At 38.3% G+C, this 15,346-nt stretch overlaps 1 protein-coding gene across 2 annotated transcripts in view; it reads right to left on the reverse strand.

Annotated features, from left to right (window-relative positions):
* The window catches only part of SLC26A7 (solute carrier family 26 member 7), a 274,022-nt gene that overhangs the window by 164,198 nt on the left and 94,478 nt on the right, over positions 1 to 15,346 (reverse strand). The gene's annotated exons all lie outside the window — the stretch shown is intronic.

A 15,346-nucleotide genomic window follows, 5' to 3' on the forward strand; every position in this document is an offset into this window, starting at 1 on the left:
AATAATTTTTAAGAACTATACATTATCCACCTTTTACATTTCAATCCCAAAAACCTACTATGTGCCAGGTACTGTGACTACATATGGAGATGCAAAGAAAAAAATGAAAGTCTATACCATAAAGGAGTTTGCATTCTATTGGGGAAAACAACATATACCTACATAAATAAATACACAATATATGCAAAGTAGTCTCAATAGGGAACTAGCTTCTGGGAAAATCAGGAGACTTCATGTAGGAACTTGGGCTCTTCAGCTGAGCACTGAAGGAAGCCAGAACTTCCAAGAGGCAAAGATGAAGAAAAAGTCACTTCCAAAGAGCCTGTATAAATACAAATTGCTCTGAATGACCTACTTGTCCATCAATAAGGATTTATTAATTGCTTACTATGTGTCAAGGACTGTACTATGTGCTAGGGAAGGATTCATAAGCACAATTATAAAACATAACCATAGTTTAACTTAGAGATAATTTGTAGTTATGTAGCATTTGTACCTTTTCTAATTACTTTCATCTGCATTGTTTTATTACCATGGGATAGATGGGGCAGGTATAATTATCACCATTTGAAAAATAAAGCAACATAGACCCAGAGAGGTGAAAAGTGTAAGGCAATCTGTAACAAAAATCCACTGAAGCCAAATCTCTGACAGTCATTTTAGACATCTTAAAGGACTTGTCCAAAGTAATAAATAAAGTTATTGAGCATGTCTGCTCTCCCCTTTTGCTGTTTGAGTATTCTTCTCTTTCTGCAGCCTGATGATGAGAAAAAGTAAGTTCTGCCCACTTCCTCCTTTCTTCGCTGGTGTATTCCTTTTCCTCTCCTTCTTCTTTCCCATCATAGCATGATCAAAACAAAGAAAGCCCGCTGCAGCTCCCATGAGATCTTATTACCTCCTTTGTGTTCTTTGAAGACATTAGTATTCTTTGGGGGGGTCATCCCTTCTCTTCCTCTTAGAAGGCAAGGGCTTCATCATTATTTAGACCCATTTACCCACTCAACTGTCTTTACCTTTCTTGGTTTCTCTTTTGCTTTTAACATTTGAAAGTTTCTACTCCAATCTGTTTTTTGGATTGGGAACAATGAAAATTCTTCTAATTTCATTAAAGGTCAATTTTCTCCTCTTCCCCTTCCTGTCCCTAGGATTATACATAGTCTTGAAGGATGTTAGTCTTGGATTTCTTTTTCTGTTTTTTGGTTTTTTAAAGGGGGTTGTCATATGACAAGATTTTCTGTAATTTGTGTTAATTGCTAGGTCAGTCTTATGTAGTTCTGACAAGTTATGTAGTTATTGACAAGTTATTTGACTGAGGCAGGTCAATTAACCTCTCAGGGCCTGAATTCATCAATTTTAAAATGAGGGGGTTGGAAGAGATGACCACTTAAATTCCTTCTGGACCTGGTATTATGATCTTATATTGCCCAGGATCATATAACTAAAAAGTGTAAGAGATATGTCATTGCTTTCATTTTACCAATGAAGGTCTAAATCAATAAAAAATCATAATTTTTTGTCTCAATTTTCAATCCTTTTTAAAGCAACTTTAACTTCCCCAATCTTAAATTTAATTCTAAAAATAAATTTTGGCTGGTATAAAGTCATCTACTAAAGTGTGACTCCAGACCTTCATTGTGATTTGGAGGTGACATTGGATTTTCAAAGATGGTGCCAGGACAGTCCACATACTGGCAGGTCCTCACAAACTGAAAAAGCTTTGAAAATAGGCCCAGGGATGAACTGTGAATGTCATTATCAAAAAAGGTGGCAAACAAGTGATGAATTAGGCCTTTTTCAGGTTCAGAAACTCATGAGGACAGACCACAAAGTAAAGGAGGAGTTATGAATTACATTAGTGAATGGAGTACCTCTCACAACAAAACAATAGATTTTTTGAAGTAGTAATTTAGTTATTTTTATTATTATTATTATTCCAGGCAGTGAAATGTGTGTGTGTATGTGTGTGTGTGTGTGTATGCGCACACACGCATGCACGCGTGTTTGTGTGTAGCTAAAGACAGCTATAGATAATAGATCCTGATTTACACCATCAATGATCATCATTCCCTAGTCTTGAAAACAAGAACTGGATAAGTGTTTGTTAGTTTCTTCCTGAAAAAATTTTTAACCCTAAATTCTCAGTTTTGATCCTACCTCCTTGATGACTTAGCATGTTATGCTGTGGAAAAACAATGTCATGAAAAAAAAAACACCTATCTACCTAGGAAAATGGGCAAGAAATGGACTTATGGATAAATGACAGTAGGACTGAAGCTGAACTAGGACAGATGCACCATAATATCTCTGCCTCAAGATCTCCAATGAGAAGTTCAGTGAGTGAAGGAAGCCTATGATCTCCTGAGATGACCCGTTCTACTTTTGAATGGCTCTGTCAGGAAGTTTTTCTGCCATCAAGGCAGAAAACACTTACTATCTTTCTCTCTGAAATGTCAAAATACTAACAGAAATGAAAGCTATGACTTGTGTTGGCAGTGTTTCTATGAAAACTTTAGAAGCTATTGAGTCCAAGCCCACCTTCATTTTATTGATAAAGAAGCTGAGGCAGAGATGTCAGGTGATTTCTTCATAGTCATACAGCTGGTAAATGTCTGGGGCATGATTTGAACCTGGACTCCCTGACTCCAAGTCCAGTGCTCTACACTACCATGCTGCCTCTGTCAAGACCATATTTTCCCAAACAGGACTAAACCCTAAAGCCTAAGATTAAGGCTGATGATGTTCTAATGACTGAGCTATCTGGACAAAATTTTCTTTATTTTACACTAAGCTCAAATTACTTACAGAGCTATACCCTGATTAATACAAATAATGAATCTTAAGAAGTGGTCTCATTATTCAAATTCACACTGTATATTTCCATTGGGCTGGAATCAATTACTGTATTTTACATAATTATTACTTCAAATTGTATGAATTTGAATACATGTGACCATGTCACAAGATTCATTATTTGCACAAATCAGGACCTAGCTGCTTAATACTTTATAATTTACAAAGTGTTTTTCTAATTACTCCATGAAGTAGATAATACAACCATAATATCTTCATCATCATCACTGTTAAGTGACATTTATATGATGATTTCAGATTTTCAAAGCTGTTGAGATTATCTCATTTGTTCCTCACTAAAATCCTATGAATTAAGTACCATGGGTAGTTTTTTTTAAATCTTTTTATTAAGAAACTGAGTCTGAGAGATGAAGCATTATACAGTGGAAAGAACACTGAAGTTTGAGTCATCTGATCTGAATATGAATCTCAGCTTTGCTACTTACTAACTGTGTGACCTGAGGCAGGTCAATTAACCTCTCAGGGCCTGAATTCATCAATTTTAAAATGAGGGGGTTGGAAGAGATGACCACTTAAATTCCTTCTGGACCTGGTATTATGATCTTATATTGCCCAGGATCATATAACTAAAAAGTGTAAGAGATATGTCATTGCTTTCATTTTACCAATGAAGGTCTAAAGCTGTAAAAAGCTTATGTTACCTATCCAAGGATAAATATCAAGAAAATGGCATAATTGGGACTTTTGAGCTTAGATCTTCCGATTTCAAGACCAGTGTTCTTTTTGCTATCAATCAATCAATAAGCATTTTTAAAGCAACTACTATGAACAAGACACCATTCTATGTTGTTGTTCAGTCATTTCAGTTGTGTCTGACCCCATTTCGAGTTTTCTTGGCAGAGATACTGGGGTGGTTTGCCATTTCCTTCTCCAGCTCATTTTACAGATGAGGAAACTGAGGCAAACAGAGTTAAGTGACTTGCCTAGGGTCACATAAGTAGTAAGTGTCTAAGCCTAGATTTTAACTCAAGAAGACGAGTCTTCCTGACTCCAGGCCAGGTACTCTATCCACTGAGCCACCTAGCTGCCCACACTGTTCTATGCCACACTTAAACTCTAAGGTCCATAGACAATCAAATGGGTTTCCCTAGATTCTGTACCCCTATCCAATTAAAAGAAAAGCTGGTGAGACATGCATTGGACCTAAAGAAGATTTGGAAATCTTGAAATACGATGCAAAGTGTTATCACTTAAAGAAATTCCACAAGACTAAATCAAGGTCTAGAGACCACAATACCTTTTCCTTGACCTCACATTAAATGGATACAGAACTTTCATTCTCAGCAGTGGTATTATTCACACCCCATGGAAATTCTGGCTCTGGGCTGCAGCAAGCTTGAACAATGGACAAGAGAAGCATTATCCCAGACTGATAGCTTACTCAAAAAAACTGACAATCTCCTATAAGAAGTTAGGCATGCAAAAGTACCTCCCTGAAAGGAAAAGCCTCATCTCTCTGCTTATTTAATACCTCTATTCATACTACAAAGTCAGCAACTCTTTCTTTGAGGGGAAAAACCTTTAAAAAAAAAATCTTCTGTAGAAATACCAATTACTTAGACTCAGCCAAATAGGTTCCTTTATCATTTATGGATTAGAAGTATGTGCACTGTCTGTTTGATGATAAACCATACTATACGTTACATATAAAAATTACAATTACAACTCTATTATGGAGATCTGAAATGCAGATCAGTATAATCAATCATGAATATCTGTTACAGAATTCTATTCAGGAATCTATGGAGAGAACAAAAACAACACCCCAAACATACAATGTGAGATCAAAATCTCTGGAAAGTGCTACCAAGGATTAAAACCAAACTGCAGGGGCAGCTAGGTGGCACAGTAGATAGAGCACCAGCCCTGAAGTCAGGAGGACCTGAGTTAAAATCCGGCCTCAGACCAAACACTTGACACTTACTAGCTGTGTGACCCTGGGCAAGTCACTTAACCCCAACTGCCTAAAAAAAAAAAAAAAACAAACTGCACATTAGACCAAATTAAAAGAGTGATTTTTCAATGAAGAAGAGAGAAAAGGACAAAGAGGAGAAAAAAGAGATGGAGGAGGAGAAGGAGGAGGACAGGATGGGGGAGGAGAAGGAAAAGGAGAAGGAGAGAGAGCAGGAAAAAGAGAAGGGGAAGGAAAAGGAGAAGAAAAAGAAGAAAGAGGAGGGGAAGGAGGAGGAGGAGTAAGGGAGAATAAAACCAGGGATTATTTAGATATCTGATTACCTACCAAGACCAGAAAAGAGTTGATAATCCTGGTTATGTCACTCTGGTAAGACTGATTCTGCTATAAAAGAATAATGCCAGGGAAACTATTTTTTGAAGGAGTCTTTTTTTTTTTTTTAAGTGAGGCAATTGCAGGTAAGTGATTTGCCCAGAGTCACACTGCTAGTGAGTGTTATGCATCTGAGGCTGGATTTGAACTCAGGTCCTCCTGACTCTAGGGCCAGTGCTCTCTATCCACTGCACAACCTAGCTGCTCCAAAAGAGTCAATTGTTGAATGAATACATGAATGAATAATAATAGCTACATTTCTATAACAACTTAAGGTTTGCAAAATGCTTACATAAAGTAACAGATTTGATGAATGAATGAATGAATGAATGAAAAAAATCTCCTAATATGTGCCAAGCACTAGTTATACAAACAGAAATATCTAGATTATCTCTCCTCTCAAAGAGTTCATTCTAATTGGAGAAGACAAGATATAAAGAAAGTTCATCTGCAGGCAGAGAAAAAGATCCAGGAGTCCTAAGGGCTCAACAGTGAGGCAGACGGCAAGGCCTAAGAGTCCTTACATTGTATAAGTAGGTCAGATGACAGTGTCAGTGAACACAGGATATGGTGACAGGGCAGAGGTAGAGACAGAACAGAATGCTGGGTGGTGTAATGGACAGAAGTATTGGACCTGGAATTGGGAAGACTTGAGGTCAAATCTTGCCTCAATACAGAGTAGTTGCGTGATCCTGGGCAAGTCACTTAACTTTTCCAGGCTTAATTTCTCCATCTGTATAATTGGGATAATAATGATAATTATAGTATTGTTGTGAGAATCAAAATGAGACAACAAATGTAAAGTGTTTACAAAAATAAATGCTAGCTATTAGGGTAATTCCTGGAGAATGTTAGGAGGCAGTAGAAGGAGTAAATGGTAAGGACCAGTGGCCCTGCATCTTACTCCATTATCTTCACCAAGAAAACTCCAAATGGGGTCAAGAAGAGTCAGACTGAAACAACTAAACAACAACAACATATTACATAGGTAGCAGTCCACCAGATCAGATTAAGAATTTGCATAAGGTGACTATAATTCTCCTATATGGTAAGGTTTAAGCATTTGGAACCCAGAGCCATTGGTTTTGTGGTAGTAAACAGACCCAAATATAAGTCCCAATTGCCAAAACCCAATACTCTATAGCTAATTTAGCTTAACAGACTTACTATTCCACAAAAATCCCTTCTCTCTAGAATTTATTTGCAGAAAGAGCATTGACTCTGGAGTCAGAGGACCTGGTTCAAATTCTGCCTCTGATCCTTATTACCTATGTGACCTTGGACAAGTCATTTAACTCCCTGACTTCCATTTCTTCATCTATAAAATGAAGGGGCTTGACCAGACAGCTTTGAGGCCCCTTCCAGCTGTAAATCTTTAAGTCTATGATGCTATGATATAGTTTTCCTTGTCCTTCTGTCTCAGTTTTTATTACAGTCTACCTAGGGAGCAGGGGAGGCTCCTTAAAACCACATTCTGAACATTAACACAGTGGCCTTAAATAAATCTTAAATTACATTATAAGCTTCCCATCTTAACTTTGAAAATCTTTAAAGTCTCCAGTCTTGACTTTTTATTCAAGTTACTGACAAATTCTACGTCAGAGTCCCCCATACTGACTAAAGGCTGCTTGGTGGTACAGTGTCAGGAATACCTGAGTTCAAATCTGGCCTCAGACACTTATTAGGTGTGTGACCCTGGGCAAGTCACTTAACCCTGTTTGCCTCAGTTTCCTCATCTGTAAAATGAACTGGAGAAGGAAACAGCAATCCACTCCAGTACCTTTGCAAGAATATCCCAAATGGGGTCATGAAGAGTCAGACATGACTGAAACGACTGAACAAAACACTGACTATGACTAGGTTTAATCCCTTAAACCTGGTGGGCCTCTTATTTCTTATCTATAAAATAAGAAGGTTAGACTAGATGACTTCTAAGGTCCTTCGAGCTCTAAACCTATAATCCTATCCTATAACCCTATATCCTATAGGGGTCATCCTATGACCCCTCTTGAAGGAAATGAACTTGGGGTTGCTAGAGACACAAGATGGTTGCCAATGCAGTGAATGTAAAAGATGTTCTTTGAACGACCATTTTATAACCTGTTATATAGCTACTAAAAAAATGTGTTTAAGTGATTCCAAAAAAGGCCAGAATTCTTAGAACACCATTGCTCTAATGTCTAGGAAATGGTGCCTAGAGAAATTATAAAAGGCCAAATGAGAATAAGGAAGAGCCAGCCACATCTGGGACTGTGACACTGTGAGTTAGGAAGAATGGAGTTTCCAAAAGAAATGATATAATTCAATTTTCCCATTATACTCACTAATTCCTGATATAAATGAAAACAAAGCCTGTATAAAAATATTGTGGACGCTGACCTCAAACTGGCATGTAGAAATTCTGAGAGATACTCTCTTCCCCAAATCCCTCTACATACTCTTAACCCAGGCTCTCAGGTTGCTGCTAACATACTCCATCAGACAGCCAATTAATGGAGAATTACCAGTTTGCTTGTTAGGCTTTTATCCTGCAGATAAATGGAAGACTTTATTCCCTGCGGCTGGCTGGCTGGCTAGCAATTTCCACACATGTTAAGTTCACTTGATTATTTTCTTAAGAGCTGCTTTTCACTGAGTTGGTGGTGTTTTTGTTTGTTTTTTTTTAAAGTAGCCAAACTAAAACAAAATTATGTTTTTCAATTCTGTGTCTCAGTCCCATGTATGGATTGCTTCAGTGTTAGAAAAGAATTCCTAGACTTGGGATATATATCTTCAAAACAAATATGCTATATTTTTTCTTACAAATTATGTTGTCAGCCCTTCTGGAAAACAAACTGGAAAGTTACTTCATGTAAAGAAAAATTACCCAGGAGTGAAAGCTTAGTAATTACTTCTAAAGGTCTCAAGGGAAACTAGGTAGGGTCAGAATTGTTACATGTAGACTGAGTGCCATAGGGCATCTTTAATTAGGTATGAGAATTTCTCATAAGCTCTCTTTTGCTAAAACAAAAATATTTTAAATGGCATAACATAGTAGAAAGAACACTAGATTTGGAATTACAGATACTGGGTTCCAATCCTGTCTCTGTCAAACCTTGCCTCTGTGAGCCTGGGAAAGCTATTTTGGCCTCAGTTTCCACACCTGTAAATGAGGGAATTTACCTTACAAAGTTCGTTGCAATTTTAAATCCATCTATAATTCTATCTATACAATTCTCCAGATTAGGTAATGAAGGCTAAGTATTGAATTCCACAATAGGAGAGGAGGAGAGAGGGAAAATATTCAAAAGAAACTAAAGGAAAAATGAGGTTGAAGCATTCTATAATTATAAGCTTTATCAGAAACCAGGTGTCCATATATGATAGTCCTTATTTTTACTCTCCAAGAGTAAGAAAATGCTAAATCCCAGCAACAAAGGGTGTTTCATTCACGCATCTCATTTCTTCTAGAAAAGAAGAATCATTTGCTGAAGAATGAAGACAGAGAAAAGAACACTTAGAAAATCATAATGAAAGCCAAAATGGCTTAAAAATTTAAGATCATGCCCAATTCCCTCAATAGCATGTTTCTGAAGGGGCTACCATCAGGCCTAGACAAAGGGGATTCATTAGTTCATATAGCCCATGTACTTTCAACTCCTCAAGAGAGGATTGAGTTCATAAGAGACAAACCAGGATGGTAAGGTGACTAGAAATCAGTTCAATTCAGTGAATATTTAAGTGCCTATTACATACATGGCACAGTGCTAGGCACTGGAGATAAAGAAATAAAATGACATGACCCCCATCCAAAATGTGCTCATATCTTACTAGGAGAGCAGAGATGAAATGCAACATGTACCCACGTATGTATCATAGAAGGTTGGGTGGGATTGTCTTCAAACACTGATTCCATTCAGTGGAGCCCTTGACTGTTTAGTGAGACCTACAGCCCAGGTTACCCAAGCTCTGACTTTATCTTGGAAGATGCCCTGAAAAATCATGACTTCTTGGCTCATTTTGCTCCCACTGATAATTTCTTCCAGAAACTTCAGAATAGAGCTCATGTCTAAGTTTCCACAGTTGTGGACCAAAGGGCATTATTTTGACCACTAGAAATTCGAGGTACTCAAAATATCCCATAAATAGGTAGAGCAAATTTCCTTTCCTTCTCATTCACTCCAGGGACCCATACACACCTCCATTCTCCTGTTTCTACCATAAAGATTTGTACTCCCCTCAGGAGGAAAATAAACTTTGTGTTGGTCCTTCCTCACCCTTTTCATGCTAAGGAGTCTCTCCTTCATACCAGCAACCCCTTTGGGCCTCCAGTATCATGATCTCACCTTGAGGGCACAGACTCAAGTCTGTGCCACTTATTAATTGGGCAAGCTGTTCAAGTTCTCTGGACTTTGTAGGGAACCACATTAGTTAACCAACTTTTCAGGTCCCTTTGAGCTCTAAATCTATACTATGATAATTGTCGTTCAATCGTTTCAGCTGTGTCTGACTTTTGGTTACCTCATTTGGGGATTCCTTGGCAAAGATACTGAAGTGGTTTGCCATTTCCTTCTCCAATTCATTTTACAGATGGGAAAACTGAGGCAGAGTTAAGTGACTTGACCAGGGTCACACCACTAGTGCCTGAGATCAAATTTAAACTCAAATCTTCTTGACTAAAAGTTGGTGCTCTAATTTGCCACCTAACTGCCAACTATGATAATAGTTAACAAGCTCTGGCTTTATCCTGGAGGATGCCCTGAAAAATTATAATGAATATAATAATAGTTAATGGTAATTGCTGGCATTTATATAGTACTTTAAGGTTTGCAAAGTATTATACATATGTTATCTCCTTTGGTACTCATAACAACCCTGTGACTCAGGTTCCATTATTATCCTCATTTTATATATGAGAAAACTGAGGCAGAGAGAGGTTAAGTGACTTGTCTATAGGCACAAAGCTAGTGAGTATCTGCAGGATAATTTGAACTCAGGTCTTCCTAACTGCAAGTCCAGTGCTTTAATCCACTCCACAACCGCCTTGGAAGGGGACGAATTTGGAATGTCTAGAAAGGCAATTTCCTTTCCCATCAGAATGTGGGAATCCACTTTGCATCTGCTCCCCTTGCCTGGTTTCAACTCTAGGGAACAAGATGCTCCTTCCAAGATAAGCTCATCACTTCTAAACTCACCATCACGATGCTAACTCAAGCCTTGATTGACTCTTCCCTCTGTCTGCAGGGTGGTGTACCAAACAGCTCCCAATGCTTTCCTTTATAAAGATTAGAAACTGGACTCTCAGTCCACTCCATTTTGCATCTGCTGCCCTTCCTGGTTTGAACTCCACAGAACAAAACGCCTTTAGGTCGAGAACCCCCTGGCATCCCATCCCCACTCCCTTTTCCTGCATGTACGTTGTCTCCCCCTTCAGATTGTAAGGCTGTCTTTTCATTAATTATAGCCCCAGTGCAACAGTGCCTGGCATTTCACAGGCACTTAATAAATGTTTATTGGATTAGAATATCTAACTAACTCAAAACAGCAGTGGAGGGCAAAGCCCAGTGTTTTTAATCTTCTGTATCATGTCTAGGTCCTCAGCACAGGACCCTTAGGATTCTCCCAGAAAGCTGGGTTTCAGGAACTCTCAGCAGTCTGAAGTTCAGAAACTGCCACCTTTGAGCCACACAGTACCCTCTCTAGAACTCCTATCTCTCCAGCAGTACAGCCAGGAAATCAAGATCTAGAACTCTCCTGGGGCTATTTCTCAGTGGCTCCACCACCGCCTCTTGTTGCCACTTCTGGACCCACATGACAATGAAAATAATAATAATAACAATAACAACAACAATAACAACAGCATACACTAACAGCTAGCACTTACATAGCATTTCAGGTTTGCATGGTACTTTACATGTCATCTCCTTTGATCTTCACAACAACTCTGGGAAGTAGGTGCTACTATTATTCCCATTTTACAAATAAGTAAACTGAGGCTGAAGGAGGTTAAGTTTCTTGTCCAGGGTCACAAAGCTAGTTAAATATCTGAGGCAGGATTTGAACTTAGGTCTCTCAGACCACAAGTGCTCTACCTACTATACCACCTTAGATGAGTACCCAATTAGCCTGCAAATGCACCTGAAATGTACTTCTTTTCCAATGCTTCCATCAACAGCTTCTGGCCTCGGTATTAGCAGCACAGGTTGTACAGCTACACAGCCATTCCCCACCCTACTTCCCCTTAGGATCTAGGTCAGTTCTCAGATTCTAATTTCTGGCAGATCTTTGCATCTCTCTGAAAAGGCCTGAGGGTATTTTTAGAATTCTTCTGAAGGGTGAGCTAACAGAATGCCCATTCTCATTGATAAGAGGAGACACCCCACAATTAGTTAGAACTTCAAGAAAATTCCCATCTCCTCCTAATCTTCATCTTAGGGTCATTTTTTAAAAAAGAAAAATAAAGACTTTTTTTGTTTTACAGCAAGTTTCATTTCCCAATATCTATTTCCCCCTCTCCAACCCAAAGAGCCATCCCTTAAACAAAGAACAAAAAAAGAAAAAAAAAGTTCAGCAAAACTAATGAATACATCATTCAAGTCAGATGGTATGTGCTATCTTCTACCTCTCCATAAGCCCCCACCTCTGAACAGAAGGGAGAGAGGAACATTCTCATCTCTCTCCTTCAGAACCAAGTTTGATCATTACAATTACACAGCATTATTTAGGATTCTTTCCATTTGCATTGCTAGAGTCATTCTTGTTCACAGGGTGGGAACAGCAATACCCAAAATGCTTCACTGGAACATTCTGAAGACATTAATTAACCCCAAAGTGATAAATGTACAGCTATTAGTTAATGTCCTCCATGCCAAGAAGAGTCTTTTAGAAAACACGAAACAGTTATGTGTGAGTGTAAACAAGGAAACAGCTGGTCACATGCTCAGGTTTCCCCCAGAGGCCTGACTAAATTCCACTAGTGTCTGGGAAGACCATAGACATGAGTCATACAAAGACCCAGAAACAGGTTCGGAAAAAATAGCTTTTGTCAAAAACCCTTTACTCTTCCCTATTCCTTGGAGATTCTTGCAGTCCTGAATGCAGCAGTGGCAAATGAGGATTCCTCCCTATGGTCTGGGGCTGTGGTTGCTATATGAGGGATTCTTATTTAGAAAAGTAAACAATGCTACAAAATGCCAAGTGGTACTAGGAAGAGGAGTAAAGCCACTGTGGCAGCTGGGTGGTGCTGTGCCTAGCATGCTGGACTTGGAGTAAGGAAGACCTGAGTTCAAATTCTATCTAAGATACTAATTAGATGTCTGATGCTGGGTAAGTCACTTAATCCCTTTTAGTCTCAGTTTCCTCACTTATGAATTAAAGATAATAATAGCACCTACTTAACAGAGTTGTGAGGATCAAACATATAACATACATAAAATGACATATAAATGCTATTATTATTCAAAGGCAAGACTTATTTGCACACTTAGTAATAGTCTTTGAGCAGTAATAATAGATGACATTTATGTAATACTTAAAATTTTCAAAAGTACTTTACATACATGACCTCACTTGAGCTTTACAATAACACTGAGAATTGTGCATTGTAGATTTTATTAACCTCCTTTTACAGATGAAGAAAATGAGGCTCAGTGTCTTGAAATGAAGCTCATGGTCACACTGCTAGTAAGCATCAGTAGTAGGATTTGAGTTCAGTTCTTTCTGACCTCAAGTCCAATACTCTATCCATGGTGCCACAATGTGCCAATACGAACTATAGGTCTGGGAATGCAGATCCAAGGATAGGACATTTTAGATGTCTCCTCCATAGTGAGGTATCAGTTTGTGCTTCCTAATCCTACTTAATAAAAAGAGGTTATTCAATTATGCTCACAGTTGTGTTGTGTTTTGTTTTGTTTTGTTTTAATTAGGAATAGGGGTATTAGTTCCTTATGGCTGGAGAAAGAATATGAGTGAACTATTCTCTTGGACTCATACCCCACCCAGGATGAAATCACTTGGAGGCTACAATATGGTAAATTATTTTTATGAGTGTGCTAAGTGCTTCCCTGTGCTTTTGAAAGAGTTAATTTACCCCTCCTGGAAAATTCAGTTACTTCTAGAGAGGAATAGTTTGCCCATCACGGCTAGCTTCAACTAAGTATAAAATGACAAAACGAACAAGAAGCCTGCAAAATAGTTACCCAAAGAAAAAAGGTTTGCCTCTCTAATTGAGAACAACCCACCAGATTGAAGAGCTGCTGTTGTTTATCTGACCAGCTTCAGTCAAGGTTGGAACTCCCTTCGAAGATAATACAACCTCAGAGAAGGAAGCTATCCCGATACATAATAATACATTAAAGAAAATAATTATGCTTTCAACTTTGTACATTCCACTTTTTCTGGGACATTTAAATTATTTTATGCCTAACACATTAAACACAGTTGCTAGCCACAGAGATCTAAAAGACAATAGGCCAATAAATGTCCTTTAGTGCAGCCCTGAAAATAAGCATTGTTTTTGCGCCTAGAGTAAGACTACAAATCAGTCAGGGTAGGCCCAGCAAGAATGATAGTGTTAGGTGAAAATATTTAACATTGTCTATCTATCCCTTCTGTTTTCTCTTGTATTTCTTTTAGGATGTACACATGTGTCTTATAAACACCGAGTATATTTGTAAAACAAATGATTGTGTTCTTTTAGCCTAGTGATATAAGAATTACGAGAACAAGGGAAAGACAGCAACAAGAAATGGGAATGTCATCGTTAAGTGGTTTTTGTTGATGCTGACCTCTGATTCTGCCAAACCTCTGATTTCATCCAGGTGGGGAGCCCCTGTTGAGGGGGTTGGCATGTTGCTACTTGCTCAGCTGCTTAAAGTCTTAAAGACTTCCTGAGGCACTGAGGGGTTAATTGGTTTGCCCAACATGAGAGAGTGGACTTGAACCTGAGTCTCCAAAGACAACTCTCTATCCACTAGGATACACTGCTTCTCAACTCATAAGTATGCAAGGGTGAATATGTTTTTCAGAGAGATTAGAATTTCTTCAAAACTGACATGCTCTACTCCTTTGTTTTAAGATTAACTAGATCCAAGATATTCTCAATAAGCAACTACCTTCCAAGTGCCTACCTCTTTCATGAAACCATCACAATACATGTGTATCTTGGACAGACTGCAGATGGATTAGGGATCTCTCCCATCCTCTATATAATGACCTTTCACACACTTGAAGATCATTATTTGTCATCCCTGAACCTTCTCTCCAAGCAATTCCCAGTTTACTTAACCTTCCTGCCCTTACACATTTTTGTGACCGTCCATAAAATGTTCTCCCAAGTTCCCCTGCCTCCCTCTTAAAATTGTGGAACTCTCAATTAGACACAACACTTAAATAAAGGCTCCACTGAGTGTTTATAAAATTCATTCTTATGCTGTCCCCTTTCCCTCCCACAACCACAGTAAGGGAAAATGTGGAGAGAGATTGCTAAAAATCACTGAGTCCTTATTTCATCTGCAAACATTAACTTGACTGCTGGTAATCTCAATGTCCAATCTTTGTCTAAGAACCAACAAGTTGCAGCCAAATGGAATTATGGCCTCCAGGTTCTCTCTGAAGAGGAAAATAAAGGAGTTGATTTCATTGTGTTCCCAAAGACAAGAAACATTTAATGGCACACTTGGTCAGATCACCTTGCAGTATTCATGAACATAAGCAAATAAACCATGATAAAAAATAAATGTAGCTTATGCGCCAACATCTGTTGCAGAGAGCGGGTGAAGCAGAAGAATTCCATGAAAAACTTGTCAAGAATCTCCAAATTAAATAAACATGTAACATCATAATCTATGATTTCAAAATGCAAAGGGGTGTAAAATGGAGGATGGTGAAAATATGTGGGGGAAATGTGGTTCAAAGAATAAAAGAACAAAGATTTGTAGACTAATCATAGGCTTCAAGTTTGTGTCTCATGAGTACTTTCTTGAAGTTTACTGGACTATAATCTCCCCAGTCAAATTATTAAATTCCTTGAAAGCAAGATGTATATCTTATCTAAAAGTTAGTTCTACTTTTAGATAAGCATTAGCACAATGTTCTCTGCATACAGTCAGCACTTAATAAATGTTTGCCATATTCTATTTTTATAATAAGTCAAGAAAGTGTTAGGCAAGTGCTGAAAATAACATCCCCTCCCCAAAAATGACAATGACT

This window comes from Vombatus ursinus, unplaced genomic scaffold (genome assembly GCF_900497805.2).
Source record: "Vombatus ursinus unplaced genomic scaffold, bare-nosed wombat genome assembly UNPS02011767.1, whole genome shotgun sequence".
In the NCBI taxonomy this organism is placed as follows: Eukaryota; Metazoa; Chordata; class Mammalia; order Diprotodontia; family Vombatidae; genus Vombatus; species Vombatus ursinus.